This window comes from Panthera pardus, unplaced genomic scaffold (assembly GCF_024362965.1).
Source record: "Panthera pardus isolate Hobbes unplaced genomic scaffold, ASM2436296v1 HiC_scaffold_10, whole genome shotgun sequence".
Lineage (NCBI taxonomy): Eukaryota > Metazoa > Chordata > Mammalia > Carnivora > Felidae > Panthera > Panthera pardus.
The window spans coordinates 64,160,551-64,179,519 of NW_026526655.1; the positions used below are offsets into that span (position 1 = coordinate 64,160,551).

Here is an 18,969-nt window from a genome sequence, read left to right on the forward strand (position 1 = left end):
AGAATCCTCTAATGTTGGTGTGATTTAGCCAGTCGGGGTGAGTCTGCTTTTGCCCTGTCTGCTTGCTTCTCTCTCCTCTGTCCCGTGGTTTCTGCTGGGTCAGAATTTTGGCTCATTCATACCTGTCCTGGCCCTTAAAGCTTCTCTTTTCAACCCTTTCCCTTTTGGCCATAGCTATGGCTGCTAATTGCTAGATTTTCTCTTTATTTACCAATTTTGATGCCAAGGATTGAGAATCCAGTTTTTACCAGACTCCCTGCATAGGACAGCTGCCAGCTTAGGTGGCCTCTTTGGACAAGGGCGAAACATGGGAAGCTCCTACCTAGGAAGGGAACTTGGGGGTGGCAGGCGCCATGAGTCGGTGTTTATATAACTTTGCTCTTAGGTTAGTGACCTATCCAGAATGTAATCCTGATTAACGTACTTTTTTTGTTAATACACACACACACACACACACACACACACACTCACATACACTTTGTTACATAAATATATATACTTGTGATGAACTTAAGAAGCAGTTTATTCTTTTAAGTCAGTATATACTTCCCTGGGACACAACTTCCCTTTTTCCGCATAGAGTAAATTGGGAAAACTTGTACCCTGTCTCAGTAGTAAATGGTCTTCAATTCTGAAATACCAATGCCTGGATCATGAGGTATGGTCTTGCCGTTTCTGATGGACTTAAATGTCCGATGAAATATTTCATCCTCTTTATGATGGTACAGTTCTGAAAGGAAGAGTATCTGGTCCTCCCTAATTTTATTAGGTATTTGGCACTCCAGTGTTTCAGAGATGAAGAGTTGTTTATATTTCTCTGAGCTGCTTTGTTTCTTCCTAAGGGTCACAATCAAGTATCCCCCACCCCCTTTTCTTTCCTGTTCTCCTCCTTCCTCAACCCCAGTCAGCTTCTCCTTCAAAGTAATGGCTAGTGGATTGAATGTTTTGGTGACTCTTGAATTCCTGAGCCCTTGACCTTGGTGCCCATGTCTCTCAGCATCTCAAAGGGCAGTTTCCCTATTCCTCTTAAAAATGAGAAACATGCTCATAAAATGCTGTCTTAATTTGGTTTCAGATCACTTGAAATGTAATCTGATTTGAAAGGCAGCATTTAAGCTCCTGTTTACCAAAAGGTTTTGATTATCATTTTATAGGAATTTTTGTTGGGTAAAAGATAGATGAATAGCATAGCGACCAAATGGTCTTATTTCAATTTGGAAAGTTTCTTCTGGTGGTCTTGAATTCGGTGTTTTAATCTGCTTTAAAAATGCCTCTTAGCACATAAGCAAAATTAAACATTATTAAAGTCTGTGCAATGCTTTTTATTTTTTCCGAGAAAAATCTTTTAAATACTTTTTGGTAAGGACATGCATAATTTAAAGCTTTCATTTTGACAGCTTGGTTTTAGCTGATAGGCATGTTAATCTCTATTTGATTGCTTTGGTGGTGAGTTGAAAATCACCTAGTGCCTGGCTTAGAGTACATTTATAAATGTGCTTTCTTTGGTTTTCTTTTTTTCTAAGTTTATTAATTTATTTTGAGAGAGAAAGAGAGCTCGAGCAGGGGAGTGGCAGGGAGAGAGGGAGACAGAATTCCAAATGCGGGTCTCGATCCCACGAACTGTGAGATCATGACCTGAACTGAAAGCAAGAGTTGGACACTCAACCCACTGACCCACCCAGACGCCCTGGTTTTCATTTTGTGAAAGAATAAAGTGAATTTTCTTACATGTTGCTGTATTATAGATTTGACTGTTTATCTGATTACCAGATTTAAATAAAAAATTTAGCCATTTTTTCTTTTGGATCTATGTCCCTTTATCCTTTTTTTTTTTTTTTTTTTTTTTAAATTCTGGTGTATGGGTGGCAGCCTTTTCTGTTATTTTGTAGCATGATAGGAAAGTGGATTTGTTTTGTTTTTTCAAGAATTTCCCGTTCTTTTCAACTTTGGCTTAATTTTCATTATGTTCTTTCTCCCTTTGGAAGTGTCAAAGTATATGTAAATATGACTATATATAGAATATGTGTTACATCGTTTTTTTTCTTTATGTACATAGAGGCAAAAGATACATGCGTATGAAATTGCATATGACCAAAGAAAAATTACAGGTAATGAAGTTATTTGACTCTTGGGGAGAATTTTATTGTATCTCTTGAGATCTAGTGATCTTTGAAGAAAAACGTTGGCAATTAAAATTCTCCTATTCTCCTCTCTACCTGGAAGACTTGAGGCCATGTAAGGGCAGTGTAAGCTGACAGGATGCTTCTGAGACTCCTGGAGGACCTGCTGTGTGTTGCCTGGCCTGAGTACTTGACATCTTTTATGTGCCATCCTTACCTCATTCTTGCCAGGATTGGTATGATTATCCCAATTGTACACATCAGGAAGTAGAGACGTGGGCCATCGCATAATCTGTTGAAGGTCACACAGCTGGATGTGAACCCAGTGACCTCTGGTTGCAAATCGCTTCCCTGCTTTTGCTATTTGACCTGCCTTTAGGATTTCTCAAGCTATCAGTAGAGTTAGTTTCTAGAGGAAAGGTCCCTATTTTTTTTTTTTTTAATGTTTATTTTTGAGAGAAAGAGCGCGTGCGCCAGAGTCGGTGAGGGGCAGAGAGAGAGGGAGGCACAGAATCCGAAGCAGGCTCCGGGCTCTGAGCTGTCAGCACAGAGCCCGACAGACATGGGGCCCGAACTCACGAGCTGTGAGATCATGACCTGAGCCGAAGTCAGACGCTTAACCGACTGAGTCACCCAGGCACCCTGAAAGGCCCCTATGTTTAAAGCAGCATCACATGGTAGTTGGGCTGAAAGTTGCACATCAGGCCGACGTGGGCTCAGATTCCGTTGGCATCATTTTCCAGCTTTGTGACCGGGAGCCAGTTCCTTGGCCTCATTGTGCTTCATGGTGGTTCATCATCAAAATCAGGACCATCATGCTGGCCTTGCTGGGTAATATAATGCATAATCAATAATGAAGATGATGATCGTAAGTATAGCAGTTAGCACTGAGGAGCTATTTTTGTAGCTCATTTAGTCCTCACGGTAACACCATGAGGAAGGTTCAGGTATCTCCATTTTACATAGGAAGTCCTCAGCATGTGAAGTCTTTTTAAATTATTTGTACTTTCCACACCAGCGTACCTTTCCATTGCTGTGGGTAATTGAGGATTCACTGACTTGGAGAATTCACTGTCATTCAATAAATTTGAGCACCTGTTATGTGGTCATTCAGGTAAACTTTCTTTCTCTCCTAGTATTTTTTATTACTAGATAAAAACTAGATAATTACTAGATAATTTTTTACATAATATAACTAATATTTTAATAGATTGTATTGTTAAAAGAGTAGTTTTATGGTAACTCAAGCACTAATTTAAGCATTCATAAATAGGAAACGCACAGACAGAATATGTGTCCTCCAAATAAATTAATACTACTGTATTGGTACAAAGGGCTCTGGAGATTCTGTGAGAGGACCAGGAATCTTTTAAAAATGCCCTCTATTCATCCACTCATCTCTTTCTTACCATACAAAGTACATAAAAATTTAGTCAATAAATCTGTTGCATAAGGCAGCAATCCATGGCCTGCCGTATACCTAAGTCCGTGATGGGGATGTGGGGAGGTTTGAAAATGTTATGAACATTAATGCTAAAGTGTTGACATCTATAAGGAACACAGAATTCTGGCAGCGGACTCATTCGTCTCATCATAAAAGAGAGAAAATCATAGGGCTTTGCTCATATACTTCCCGACATTGAAACCAGACTAAAAAAATTCAGTCTAAGCAACAGACTATTAAACATTTAAAAGGAAAACAAAAAAGAAAAAGAAAACACACAAATGCACCCCTCTCTCAACAATCCTGTAATATCCTGGAATCTCCTGTCAGGTAGTACAAACCTTTGTGTCTGTTAAGAAAGTTCTTCCTCACGTTTTGGAGAAGGTAGGACCATGCATCTCAGAATATGAAAAAGTGGGTGGGGGGAGGGATGAGTCTATTCTTCAGAAAGACCTGAGCAGCTTTGGGCTGGCCACAGGTCAGGTTTTATACCTCCCTGCTTTTACTTGATCACAGGATGGGTTGACAATCCGTTTTTTGTGTTTGTTGAGTTGTTCCAGTGTGTGTCACACGTTGCTGCATCTTGGTGATTTAGAGGAAGCTGCTTTTGGGGTCTGACCTTGAGAGACCTAGAAAAGTTTACAGGGGAAAACAGAACTGATTGCACCCCAGTGAGGTAATTGCCTGGTGGAGGTGTGTAACCAAAATTTAGAGCCAATCGCCCCATCCCCAAAGTCCTTCTGTCTTTTGTTAGTAGCATGTCATATATAGTTATTGTCAGAATCTTAAAGGAAGGGATTTCAAATCCAGTTTGTTAAGTTCCCACCACCCACTGTGTGTTGTAAAGTTTGTTTCAAGACAGAATGTAGTGAGAGATTAATAGGACTAATGTTTATTTTTGAGACAGAGAGCAGGGCAGGGGCAGAGAGGGGAACAGAGGATCTGAAGCGGGCTCTGCACGGACAGCAGAGAGCCCGATGTGGGGCTTGAAGTCTCATGAGCCACGAGATCATGACCTGAGCTGAAGGCAGATGCTTCACCGGCTAAGTCACCCAGGCGGCCCAGAATTAATGTTTTGATAAAAATTGGATAATTCGCATGATAAAAACAATTTTTGAAGTTTAGTGCTGTCTCTACAAACATGGGTTAAATGCTAGCATTAGTTGAATACATACGTCAGCACGCGTGTATGTATACATATCTGGCTTTTTAAAGACGTGCATGTATTAGCATCATGCTTTCATCTTGTATGTAAACTGTGGATTCTGAGATAATCAGTTTAAACTTTCAACAAGGAAGAGTTATAATGAAACGAAACAATGGTTTTTTTTGTTTCCCTAGTAACTAAATTTACCATTGTTCTGAGAAATCAGCAAATGACCCCAGGATGTGAATTTAATCGAGTTGTGCCTTTGAAGGAAGGTATCCTGGTTCTGGTGGGATTTTCTACTTCTCATCATCCTGTTCACGTGTTCACTTGCCTCCCTGTGTTGAAATCAACAGCAGCTCACTATGATTTAACCAAGTTAACAAACAATAATTTTAATACAAAAGTAATGAACGTGGGAAACAAAAGGAACTGTTATTTCTGGCTCTGTCAGCTCAGCACTCAAAGACTTTTTACCTTTTGCTGAAAAAATGTTTTCCAATTATGGTTTTCCTGTGAAGGCCCACTTTAAAATATAACCCCTTCCACAGAGCCTAGATTTACTTGGAGGTGCTGTTTGATTGTCAGTGACTCAGGATGTAGAATCTTACAATCTCCTCAATTGCACACATGTACAGTTGTATTATCTTTGGCAATTTAAGAAGTTCGTTTTGTTTTTGTTTTTGGCATTTTTTTTTAACATCCAAAAGAAACTAAGATATTTAGCGGAGAACTATTTAGAACCAGAACTTGCCCTAGAAATATTGGCCTTCATTTTATGATCTATTTTTCTTGATCCAGTTGAAAGAGATTTTGACATCTCTTCTGGCATTGCCTGTTTGTGTCATCTCTTTTCGAGAAAAGCTCTGTGCCCACGTTAGTCATCTCTTACACTTCATCAGTGCTGTATTAATATAATAGCTACTCTACCAAGGATTTTACACACACATCTCATTTAATACTCCTATCAAGGCAGTGAGGAAACCAAAGCCCAGAGGTTTAAAACAATTGCAAGTCTGATTCAGTTTCCTTCTCTTTCAAGTCCATACTCTTAACCATGACTGCCCACCGCTTAGAGTCTTTGTTCCAGGAGAACCCTCCCTCCCAGGTAAGTCAATAGCATAGTCCCTGCATAGCTCTTTAGAGGCTTTGTTTGGTCTTTATTGCTGTTGGTAGTTGAGCCTCAATATTTCATTCCATTATTTTTTCTCACATTGAAGATTGTTAACAAAGAACAATCTTGATTACCATGATTATTCAAGTACACAAGGAAATGATGACTCTTCCTCTCTTTTCTGTGTGAATGCTCCGTAACGTGCCATTATGTTTTCAAGTGCATACCACACTAAGATAAGTGAAAGATGCTTACATGATAAAGTTTAATGGAGGCTTGTGAATCAAGATTAGCCATCTCTCTACCTGTCTCTGTATCTAGATGAAAGCAAGAAAAACAGTTTAAAGAAACTCAGCTTGTCCTCTATCCTCGCATCAAGGTAAGCAAGAGCCTGGATGGTCTGTGTGAAGGTATGAACACAGTCTTATCTTTTTAAAGGTTGATTCTGTTTAAACTTTTTTTAATTTTTTATTTTAGAGAGAGAGAGAGAGTGTGTGTGTGTGTGTGTGTGTGTGTGTGTTGTGTGAGTGGCGGAGAGGGGCAGAGGAGCAAGAGACTCTTAAGCAGGCTCCATGCTGAGCATGGAGCCCAATGCAGGGCTTTACCCCATGACCCCAGTCCAGGATCATGACCTGAGCCGAAATCAAGAGTCATGCTGAATCAACTGAGCCACCCGGGTGCCCCTTAAAGGTTGATTCCAAGAAATGACTTCTTTTGCTCCTAAGCCTGGATCTTATGACAATGCAGATTGCTAGGAAAGCAGTGGAGAAACCAAAGGGGTGTGTGTGCGTGTGTGTGTGTTTGTGTGTGTGTGTGTGTGTGTGTGTGTGTGTGTGTGTGTGTATTGAGAGAGGAGTGCTTGCTTGCTGCAGACCACTTGGAGAGGAAATTAGGGTTGGGCTAGAAGCTCAGTGGAGGACAGAACAGTGGAGGACAGAAGGAGGACAGTGGAGGACAGAAGAGACCTACAAACAACCCTCTGTGGGCTAGTAGCAGGAGAGTAAAAGAAGCCCAAGGGAAAACCTTCCTGTCCGTGAGGAAGAGGGGCAGGAGAGGACTGGGCTAGAAGATCTCAGCATGGGGTGAGAGGAAGTCCCCCCTCCCCCTCCCTTCCCCCCCCCCTTCCCCCTATTGTGACTTACCTGTACTCTGCATGGCAGCTAACCAGAAAATTGGGTTAAGTGTATATAGAAAGTGTCTGAAAACACCCAAAGTATCTGAAAAACAATTTTTTTGAGACTTACTTGACATAACGATACATGATTGGCTTACTAAAGTGCTTTAGGTACCACATAGGACTGGTAAGAAAATTGAGATTTTGCCCGGCCAAGGTAGGAGTGCTCCACAGGAATTGGTGTGTTGCCTGCCTTCCTGGGGCCCTGGGATCATTGCTTATCTGTTAGACTGATTACGTGTTCTCTCCTAAACAAATAGTCGTGGATGGCAAGGAACAGAAGAGTACCAGTCATCCCACGTTTTGTACTTCTGTGTTTGGTTTCATTTTGATGCAGGGGCCGTCGGTGATCACAGCAAGTGACACCGCTTGCCCAGGGGTGTCTGCTCCTCCTGGCCCTGCTGGTCTCTGTGGGTTGCACCCCCCCCACTTTTTTTTTGAATATTATTTAAGCTCTGCCATGATCTGGTCCCAGTGTGCTTTTTCAAGTAATCTTTCATTATTCCTCGTTAGTGCGATTTCCTGAAAATAAATGGCTAGTATCACCTTTTTGCCTTTGTAGACCCTCTGGCCACTTTCCAGCATGCTAAGCATCTCTCTTTTTTTTCCTAATATATATTCTGAGTATCTTTTAAGGTTCAACCCAAATGCCTATCCCAAATCCTTGATTCATGTAGTTCTTAGAGGAAATCAACTGTTGGTGGATAGTGCAGCTATTTGGGCAGAAGCTTATTTGCTCTGGTAGGAAACATGTCCGCCCCAGGTTTATATCCTGAGTAACGTTTAACAGGGGTCTTGCCACTTAGTGGGAGCTGGTCCCTATTTATTGAATGGCTGTGTGACCATCAGTCTTTTGACTGTGCTACTATTTTCTCTTTATCCAATTTAGGCTTTCCCGCCTCTCTTTTAGACCTTTTGGAATCTGCTTTTATTTTTTTCTCCCACTTTTATTTTATTTTAGTTTTTTGAGAAGTCTCTTCCGTGTTCTTGCCTTTGCTCTCGGTGGCTGGAATTACCTTTGGGGAAACATGACACTTTTTTGAGTTTGCCTCTTGGCCCTTCCAGTCTAATGATCAGGAATTTCTGTCATGAGTCATGTTCTGTAGGTGACCTGGCCCTTGCTCTGGTGAGCCCACCTGGGTTGAGCATTGGCTGTAAACTGGGGGCGTAGAGGATTTCCACTTCTGTCCTTACCTTGGTACATGTGGTGTGTCTGTAGTACACGATCACTATTTTTGATGGTCAAACGTTGTCTAGTCAGTTTCTTGGAAAAGATGATACACGTAGACACTGTGAAAGTGAACTTTTCCTGACATTTCTTCTGGGAATTTTCTCAGCTTTTGTAGTTGTCTCCAGGTGACTTCCCTACTTTGGACATCCAGGGCAGGCTTTTGGACCCTCTGTATGATGAAACAGAAACCTACACTGTCCTGTGGGGCTTCAGTGAGCAACAGCAGCAGTGTTCGTGTCCTGAAGAGAAAGGCTTTGTAGGGCAGAGCAAGGGCTAGTCGGTGGCACCCTTTTCCAAGTTATGTGGTCTGGTGCTGTTTCAGTCTCCTCTCTGTCAGGATTCCCATCAGCAAGAGCCATACCAGTAACTTCATTTATTGCCTCCTTAAAGATGACACGGTATTAGAAGATGTTTATATGATCCCTATATATCCTGGTATTTTCAAGGTGGAATTTAAATGGTTTCCTGCTAGTAAGTTGCGTCTGTCTACTAAATCATGACACTGAATCATGGACTTGACCTTGAAATTGTAGTTATGCCTTTTTTTTCCCCCCCTTTTAAGAACACATTGGTTTTCAGGACCGGCTTTGAGATATCTATCTACCTTTGATCTAAATCTATACCTATCTATGACTCTTCTTCCATGATAATGAAAATCAATAGGAAATTGAACAAAGTAGATCTGTAATGGAATGGGTTCCCTGTATGGCAAAGAATTCCAGGCACCCTTTGTGGATGTTCTTGGATACCTTGGGAGAGTAGGATGCTTTTGAAGATACTGTTAGAGCTTCAGTGAAGCACATTATCACCTGTTTGAGTTTTGGGAGTTTCTTCAGATTCATAAGGAAGTTCCTTGTGGCAGTATAGTCCTAGCAGGCCTAAGAGAAGTCTGCTTTACCTGACAAGCATATCTGCAGCTGAGAACCTAGGGCTGGAGCTGACCTTAGCCCAGCCACCTCCCTGCAAGCACCCAGGCTAACTTTTTATTTAAAGAGCTTCGTCCCCAGACCTTGTTGGGAAAAGCATCCCGGAACTATGCAGGTATTCACCTTGGTGGGGAGTGCCTGGTGCAGACATGATGAGAGCACCTTGGTTGATCAAAGTCCTCTCCTGTTCATGAGATCATCCATGAATAAGAGGTACCGTGGTCAAATCAGCTTTGTCTTTAGAAGGTTGAAAGAAGACAATGTCTTCTTTTGAAGGAGGCTTACAACAAAATTTCTCTAAGGACTTGTATTTCTGTAAGGTTTGCTCAAGCTAAGAATGATGTCTCACCACTTGATTAGATGACTCATCTCCCTGAAGAAGGACATTTAGCCCTTTCTTCTGGACTGCCCCCAACCCAGGAATTTCTTGCAGGATTCCAAGGAGATCTTTAAACAGCCAAACACAACTTTTGCTTTGGTGTGTAGGCACACTTCTGTTTCTGTCAAAATAAATTAGGCTGGTAAGTCATAAAATTAAGAAGATATTTTGTGACTTGTGTTTATTATTTAACAAGTACAATCAATAGCTGGCCTCAAAAAACAAAACAAAAACAAAAATCCAAACCAATCCCAGCTTGGTTGACAGAAGATCATTTTACTGTTTGCCAACAGCGAGGATGTACCTTCTCTGGACACAGAGGCCTGTCCTCTGTCACCTCTGATTTCATTCATTCTTCCCTGTTCCATGTTTCTTTGGTTACCTTCCTCTTTTCTGCCTCTGTCCTGTGGATTGGGTGGGCAGATGAAAGCCTAGGAGGGAGGTGCTGGGAGCCCTTTCCACATCTCAACTGTTTATTTCCTGTCTTTCCTTCATGTTACAAAGTTTCTCCTTACTTTGCTTTTATCAAGTCCATGAATGACTCCCTTTGTCAAGCTTATTGGAATGCCCTGTGGGAGGGATGCTGTGCAAAAAAATAATTGTATTGCATAACTGTCCAGTCCTTAGAGATGCCAGATCACACTTGGCACCGGAACAGACCCTCCTCTTTAGCAGGTCCTATGAGAGCAGGGCACAGTGCGTCTGAGAGGTAGCTCTGTCCTCCGCTCTAGTACCACGGACATGACCTTTACCCCAGCTCTGATAAAAGGCTTTTTTTTAATTTTTCTAAAATGCTTATGTTTCCTTAGCCCAGAAGGAGATGTTTCCGTGTGTGCATGTATGTGTGTGTTCCGTATATGATTCTTTCCAGCTGGCGTTCTTCACAAATGTCACGCTTGTCTCCTGTGTCACCTTGAGGCAACTGACATTCGTGACTAAGTATTAAAAAGGGCAGACCTTTAGTTTATTTTCATGAAAACAAAATCCCAGAGAAGTCTGTTAGATACAGTGTAATTGAGCAGGTGACATGTTGATGTTTGGGGTTTGGTAAATATCCAGAAAGTGCAGAGTTTTTGGCATGGTTGTTGAAGGAGCCAGAAGCTCCAAGGTGAACTTCATGGATTTTCTACAACACTGTGTGTATCCTCTGAACTAACTCCAGGTCTTTAAACTTAATACCAAACAGCCAGGCCAGGCGGTCACCAGGCTTCGGGAAGGGTCATCTTGGAGCAAAGAATCATGTGATGAACCATCCAGCTAACTTACTTCTTTTTCCTGTAAAATCACCATAAATCCCCCTCAGCTTGGAGGGCATGGAAATGGACGGAGGGGCATTGCTGTCTTCTGGCTGTTTGGTGGTCACAGTAGTAGTTTGCGGGAGGGGTTTGGCTATGAAGGATGCATGTACAATAGCTCTAAAAATCAACTTATTGGGCGCTTTGTGGTTTAGTCGGTTAATCGTCTGACTTCGGCTCAGGTCATGATCTCGTGGGTCATGAGTTTGAGCCCCATGTCCGGCTCTGTGCTGACTGCTCAGAGCCTGGAGCCTGCTTGGGATTCTGTGTCTTCCTCTCTCTCTGCCCTTCCCCCTCTCTCATTTTGTCTCTCTTCTCTCTCAAAAATAAATAAAAACGTTTAAAAAATTAAAAAAATTAAAATGAACTTATTACAGAATAGGGTTTTATTTTGGTATAGGTAGGAGCATACCGTGTTGATTCTTCATTATGAAATTCTCACTAATTGGCATATTATGTATGATCAAGTATAAAATACAAACCAGTCATGAAAACTGAATAAACAGTGTGAATCATGGTACATGCCTTGAGCTTCAGAACAGCCAGAAGGGATGGTGTGTGCTCACGTGAAGAGAGCGCCAAGGTACATAGCAGAGACTAAGAAATGAAGAAGAGAGGTGAATACCATTTCTTTGGGCAATGAAGAAAGGCAGCAAACCAAGACAACGTGTTGGCCCCAGGTGTGGAGGGTTTAGGCAAGCCCCCCTTTTGTTCAAGGCACACTGCCGTCAGCAGGCCAGGCAGAGCTCTTAGCAGAATTATGCTGTGTCACATTTGCTTTGGCTTTCATTTGTGCTTAACGCCTTCCTCATTCCTTTTCCCCTTTCAGCCTTCTTGAATGTTTATGTTATCTTTTCACTTGGGTATGTTCTGGTAAAACATGTTGTTTTGCATGCATTTTTTTCCTACAGTGAAATTCACATAATATAAAATCAGTCCTTTCTAAAGTGAACAATTCAGTTGCAGTCAGTACATTGACAATGTTATGTAACTATCACCTCTGTCTGGTTCCGAAACTTCACAATCCCTCCAGAATGAAACCCCAGGCCTACTCAGCGGTCGCGCTCTGCTCTTGCTTCTCCTCAGCCCCTGGCAACCACCACTCTGCTTTCAATTTCTAAGGATTTACCTATTCTGGATATTTCATATAAATGGAAGAGTACCGTACGTGACCTTTTGTGTGTGTGCATGTATTTTTCAGTCAACTTCATTGAGGGTTAATTTACATCGGTAAAACGCACACATCTTTTAGTGGACCTTCTGCGTGGTGTTTTTGTTTTTTACATCTTTTGCATTCATTTACTGCAACTGAATGAGGGAAGACCCTATCGTCACCTTCATTTTGCAGATGGGCATTGAGACTCAGGGAGGCTGATTTGCCTTATGTTGAACAGCGTCTGAGTGGCAGGCAGGATGTGAAGTAGGTGGACTGGCTCCAGAATCTACCAGAATCCATGCTGACCACTGTTATCCATGGCCTCTTGGATCTCTATGCAGTCTCAGAGCTTGCTTTCCCCCCAGACAACAGTGTGCTATTTTCCCACATTGACAAAAAGGGGCTATGGAATATTCTGCTGTTTGTATGCACTATAATTGAATAATTTCCCCAGTGGTGATTTCTTAGGTTGTTTCTATTTTTTTTTTTCTGGTCATTAATCATATTGAAAGGAAGATGAAAGACCAAGGTGAACATTCCAAAGTAACATATATTTGTTGTAGAAATATAGCCCAGCAAGGAGAATAAGCAAAAAAAAAAACCCACATATAATTCCCTTCAGAGGTAACCACTGCAAGCATTTTGAACATAGCTTTCCAATCTCTTTTATCTCTTTTTTTTTTTTTTTTAAGGAAGGGAAAAGAAAGCCCTTTAGGAAAAAGAATGACACTGTAAATGAAATTTTGGCATAGAAAATTTACAGTATGCTGTGAACTTTTTATCTAATTAACAATAGTGAATATTTACTAAGTGCTTCAAATGTGACAGGGACTATGTTAAGTGTTGTATTCCATTTCACAGGAATCCTGTGAGTTGTGTGGATATTCTAGCAGATGAGGACATTTATGTCTGCTTTAAACTTACATAAGTGGTTTTGTGCTCAAGCTCATACTATTTTTTTTTTTATTTGGAACTATGTTCTTATGATTAATCTGTTTAGGTTGCTGTATTTACCTAGACATTTGTTCCCCTATGTTTCCTTATCTCCTCCATCTCTGGGTCCTCATACATAGCACTGCAGGGGAGATCCTATCATAGACCTATGGAATATATGTCCAGAAACAGGATATAGAGCAGGGAACATATATGTACTTATGACTAAGTATTGACAGAGGCAGATTCTTCCCCTGAATGGGGTTATGTTAGAGTCTATACTCCTATGCTACATGCTTTCTGTGGCTTCAAAAATGTGTGTATAAATGCCTAGAGAAAGGACCAGAAGGATATACACCAAATCAGCAACACTAGGAACATGTACAAGGGGATCAGGAAGAAGATGAGCCTTACTGGTCATGACTTGAAATTTTTTTTTTTTTAAGGATTTAATTAATTAATTAATTAATTCATTCACTTATTTATTGTGGTCTCTATACCCAACGTGGGGCTCGAACTCATAACCCCAAGATTAAGAGTTGCATGCTCTTCTGACTGAGCCAGCCAGGCACCCCGATGATTTAATAGGTTGTAAGGAGAATGTTTTCACGTGTAACTTGTCATTATAATTTACCATTTAAAAATATGGTCTGGGGGCGCCTGGGTGGCGCAGTCGGTTAAGCGTCCGACTTCAGCCAGGTCACGATCTCGCGGTCCGTGGGTTCGAGCCCCGCGTCAGGCTCTGGGCTGATGGCTCGGAGCCTGGAGCCTGTTTCCGATTCTGTGTCTCCCTCTCTCTCTGCCCCTCCCCCGTTCGTGCTCTGTCTCTCTCTGTCCCAAAAATAAATAAAAAACGTTGAAAAAAAAATTTAAAAAAAAAAATAAAAAAAAAAAATAAATAAAAATATGGTCTGAAAACAGACTTTTAGCTAAAGTTTACTGTTTTATGCTGTGAACACTTTTGGAATTTTGAAATGTGTGGGTCAAGATTAGTCATAGCACATGGACTGGGTTCTTTCGCAAGTTGGTGCTTTTTGGAGCATGCTCTAAACAGGTTTCCTAGTAATACCTGCAAGCCCTCCTTAGACATTTAGTACAGGTCCCCCACATCTCAGGGGGCTCAGGGAGGTTAAGTGGTTTTCCCAAGGGTGCAGGGTTAGGCGTGTTAGCCAGGTTCAGTGTGGAGAAGTGGTTCTGGAGTGGTGGGCTGGAGGAGAAGACTTCTTTCTGAAGGGTTTATTGACTGGAAATCAAGCTTAGGAGGAAGGTGGGTGCTGTTTCCTGCAGGTGAGGTAGGGAGGAAACATTCTCAAGAACAGTAAGTTTCACTAACTTCCTTATATAAACACTTAACCGAATGAAGGTATTAGTTTTCTCTGTTTACTGAGCACAAGGTATTAAGATAATCTTTGCCTTATAAGTCCCTTCTCTCTGTAAAATGAAGGTGTGTGGTCTTTCAGGCCATGAGCTTCCTTCTTTTCACCTCTTAAGTGAGAGCAGCAAAGGTTCTGGATGACTGAAGAGGTACTTTTTAAAGGTCTTTCTCTTGCTTGTTAGTTTCAACTGAGATGCCTCATTCTTTCTATAGAGCTGAAATGAATAATGATCAATAAGTCACTTTCTGAATAAGTGTGACAGAGCGGGTCTGTTATCTGCAAGGAACCCTCCCATCTCAGGGCCCTGGCAACAGTGTACAGTTTGGTTTATAGTGGAATCAGTGAGTCTGTGTCTGAATTTTATTTTCGGGACCAGGATTGGGAATATTTACATGAATGCGCTGTGCTGAAAGAGGTGTTTGCACACAGCTACGGTGAAAGGTTTCCTGGTGTAGGTTTCCTCCGATGAGCTACTTGAAGACAGAAGACAGACTGTTGATGATGCTTTATGAAGTAGAATATTATGTAAAGTTAAAATAAGTTGGAAGGCGTATGAAGATACAAGGTCATAACTTTAGGACAGGAGTGTTTCCTGCCAGCAAATACTATCTGCAACTCAATGGTTTGGGTGTTTAAAGGCACAAAGCATGGTTAAGAAGGCAGAACTTCCTGCTTCTCTGTTGTTCCCAGGGTTGGTGAACTCTGTGGAAACTCTAGAACAGAAATGACCATTATGAACAGGTGCACAGGTGTGGTAAATACTTGGTGGATGTATGCTAACCAATAAATAATTAATACTACTTCCTCTTGACTCATATGGTTGAAATGAAGGATGGTCAGTCTAATTGTAATGTATATTTCTGTTGAGCAGAAAACTTGAGCAATCCTGCCATATTCAGTAATACTCTTGAAATGAAATAGGTGGGGTGGGAGAGAGAACAGTCATGCTTTGCCTTCTGGGTGGGTTTTTAAAAAAAAATTTTTTTTTTAAATTGATTTTTGAGAGAGAGACCAGACAGAGCACGAGTGGGGGAGGGGCAGAGGGAGATGGAAACACCAAATCTGAAGCAGGCTCCAGGCTCTGAGCTGTCAGCAGAGAGCCTGAAGTGGGACTAGAACTTGTGAACTGCGAGATCATGACCTGAGCCAAAGTTGGACGCTTAACTAACTGGGCCACCCAGACACTCTTGGGTGGATTTTTATTGTCTTGGTTGATAACTAATGGTAATTGTTTGCCTTAGCATATTGAAGGTATAAGATTTGTCAGTAAGGTCAAGAGGATTTGAAGTTTCAGTTTGTTCAGTGTGATTAAATGCCCATGGGGAGGACGAGCCACTAATTAGTTACCTTTCCTTTCTTTCTTTCTTTTTTTTTTTTTTTTTTTTAGTTTAGTTATTTATTTTGAGAGAGAGAGGGAGGGAGGGAGGGAGAATGAATGAATCCCAGGCAGGCTCTGCACTATGAGTTCAGAGCCGGATGTGGAGCTCAAACTCACAGACCTCACACACCGTGAGATCATGACCTGAGCTGAAATCAAGAGTCAGAAGCTTAACCTACTGAGCCACTCAGGTGTTCTGTTACCTTTCCTTTTTAAACTGTGTTTTAACTTATTTTGAGAGAGAGAGAGAGAGCTCAAGCAGGAGAGGGGCAGAGAGAGAAGGAGAGAAAGAGAGAGAGAGAGAGAGAGAGAGAGAGAGAGAATCCCAAGTAGGCTCTCCACTGTCAGCACAGAGCCCAATGTGAGACTCGAACCCACGAACCGCAAGATCATGACCTGAGCCTAAACCAAGAGTTGGCCACTCAACTGACTGAGCCACCCAGGTATCCCATGATTGAAATTTTGATGAGTGTATTTTTGCTTTATTTCAGAGACAGGCAAGTGGAATAATAATCAAATTGTGTATCATTTTGTGTAGATTGCCCTTATGATAAAAAGAAAACCTTCCCTGCTGTTCTCACCAAAAATGAAAAGGAGATTAAAGATTTTTATGAGTGGATTTTAGATACATTATTCAAAGTATGACAGTTTGCTTAACTAGTAGATAAATCAAAGGGCATGTGTGTGTGTCTTGATGTTTCTGTGTAGCTTGTATGATCTGGGACCCGGTAATGAAGTTTGCAGTACCTCTAAGCTAGAAACTTTGATGTAACCACAACGTATATTTTCTTTCATAGCCATTCTCTTAGCCTGCATGTGTGGGCCCCTTTCAAGAAAGGGTGGGAAAAAATGGTGGTAAATGACCTTTGAAGGGAATGTTTTATATTTGCATTACAATTCTGTGAGTTTGAGCTTTTAAGTTTGACAATTGTGGGTGGTATTTGTGAAGAGTATCAGTTTCTAGTATGTTCTGAGTAGTGGTGATATAATCCTTAAAAAAATATAAGCACATTTAGATACCTCTTTTATCTGCTCTGATGGCTTTAGAATGGTCATGCCCTTGTAACATGGGTAGGAATGGAGATTGTTTTCAATCATGTTAGTGTGTTATAATAAAAAAGTTGCATATCTAAGTAGACATTGAGCTTCATGATTGAGACGTTTTTTTTTTCCAAAATAAATATTTTTCTGGTTATCTCCCAAGAATTTCCATCTTTCTTTTAAAAGTCTAACTTCTTAAAATTCATTTGACTTTGCTTCCCTTTTTTATTAAAAAAATTTTTTAATGTTTATTCCTTTAAAAAAAAATTTTTTTTAACATTTATTTATCTTTGAGACAGAGAGACAGAGCATGAACGGGGGAGGGTCAGAGAGAGAGGGAGACACAGAATCTGAAACAGGCTCCAGGCTCTGAGTGGTCAGCACAGAGCCTGACGCGGGACTCGAACTCACAGACCGCGAGATCATGACCCGAGCCAAAGTCGGATGCTTAACCGACTGGGCCACCCAGGCGCCCCTAATGTTTATTTTTGAGAGAGAAAGACAGAGACAGAGTGTGAGCAGGGGAGGGGCAGAGGGAGAGAGAGGGAGACATAGAATCCTAAGCAGGCTCCAGGCTCTGAGCTGTCAGCACAGAGCCCGACACAGAACTTGAACTCACGAACCATGAGATCATGACCTGAGCAGAAGTCAGTGCTTACCCGACTGAACCACCCAGTCGCCCCAGGCTTTGCTTCCCTTTAAAAAAAAAATTATTGGGCGCCTGGGTGGCTCAGTCGGTTAAGCGGCCGACTTCGGCTCAGGTCATGATCTCACGGTCCATGGGTTCGAGCCCCGCGTCGGGCTCTGTGCTGACAGCTCAGAGCCTGGAGCCTGTTTCAGATTCTGTGTCTCCCTCTCTCTCTGACCCTCCCCCGTTCATGCTCTGTCTCTCTCTGTCTCAAAAATAAATAAATGTTAAAAAAAAAAATTAAAAATTATTTAATCTCTACACCCAATGTGAGTCTCAAACTTATGACCCTGAGAACAAGCACCCCACGCTCTTCCGACTGAGCCAACTAAGGGTCCCTCATTTGACTTTGCCTAAGATTTTCATCACCGTCAATAAAAGTGTATCAAAGTGATTCTGTGCAGTTTCTTCATCCAGGCCTGGGGATGCAAAGGAGGGGGGCAGAGCCTAAGATTTCTGGAGGTTAACCAAGATAGAAGGTAGGTAGGCTTCTCTGGATTCAGGTAGAACAAGGTGGAGAATGATTTTAGGTGGATTTTTGGTGCCCCTGGATGTCCACTAAGCTTGTTTTCTCAGGTGAGCCTGGGCTATGGGGTGGTAACATATGGTGTAACAAACAACCCCCAAATCACAGGAGCTTAACGCAACAGAAGTGTACTTCTGAGAGTCTGGGAGGTGCCTCGAGTTGGCTCTTCTTCCTGCAGCAGCTTGGGGCCCTAAGCTGCTTCAGTCTTGTGGGCTGCAGTCTGGTTGCTGCAGGAGGAGGGGGGCAGGAGGGGAGGAGCTGCCTGAGCTTCCCTCTGCCTCAGCAAGGAGAGCCACTCATCACTGCTCCCACTTCATTGGCCTAGCCATCCCCAAGGCCCTGTCTGTTGCAAGGCGATGCAGTGCTTTTGTGCTGAGGAAGGATACTGGTGTGTCTGTCACATGCATACAATTGCAGACTGGGATCTCAGAGAAGAGACTGGAGCCAGAGATGAGGATTTGAGGGGTCATTTACAGTAAAGGATACAGTGGTGTAAGTTTCTAAGGGAAAGTATGCTCTTAAAGAGGGTTCAGTTTCCCATGATGGATTTCTTTCAAAGTTTATTTATTTTGAGAGAGAGAGAGTGCAAGTAGGAGAGGGGCTAGAGAGAGTGGGGGAGAGAGAATCCCAAGCAGGCTCAGCACGGTCAGCACAGAGCTTGAGGTGGGGCTCGAACTCCTGATCCATGAGATCATGACCTGAGCCAGAAGTGAGAGTCAGACGCTTAACCTACTGAGTCACCCAGGCGCCCCTCCATGATGGTTTTTCTGCATTTGACTTTCTTCACAAGCCAGGCAGTATGCTACCCCAGAAAAGTTTAAGGATAGCTATTGCTAGTGTCAGGAAAGTCAGAAAGGTTGGTGCTGTTAGTTTTCATGCTGTGTTGACATTGTCTGCTTCCAAAAGCATACTTGCAGTTGCTTGATTGACCACTTTAGGGTGATATAGGTCTTATAGGTTAGCTTATCCTTAAGTCTTGATGACAGCAGGTTGTGTTGGCCAGAGCTTAGGTGGTGAGGTGTAAAAAAACAAAATGAAAAA

The 18,969-nt window shown here is 42.0% G+C and overlaps 1 protein-coding gene across 2 annotated transcripts in view; it reads left to right on the forward strand.

Annotated features, from left to right (window-relative positions):
* The window catches only part of STK39 (serine/threonine kinase 39), a 310,507-nt gene that overhangs the window by 17,234 nt on the left and 274,304 nt on the right, over positions 1–18,969 (forward strand). Inside the window, exon 1 of one of the 2 annotated variants that reach the window (XM_019458511.2) lies at positions 14,384–14,443. The exons of the other annotated variant lie outside the window; for it this stretch is intronic. The gene's annotated coding sequence lies outside the window, so the exon portion shown is untranslated. Of the gene's footprint in view, positions 1–14,383; positions 14,444–18,969 lie in introns of those variants that run through there. 2 annotated transcript variants of the gene reach the window in all.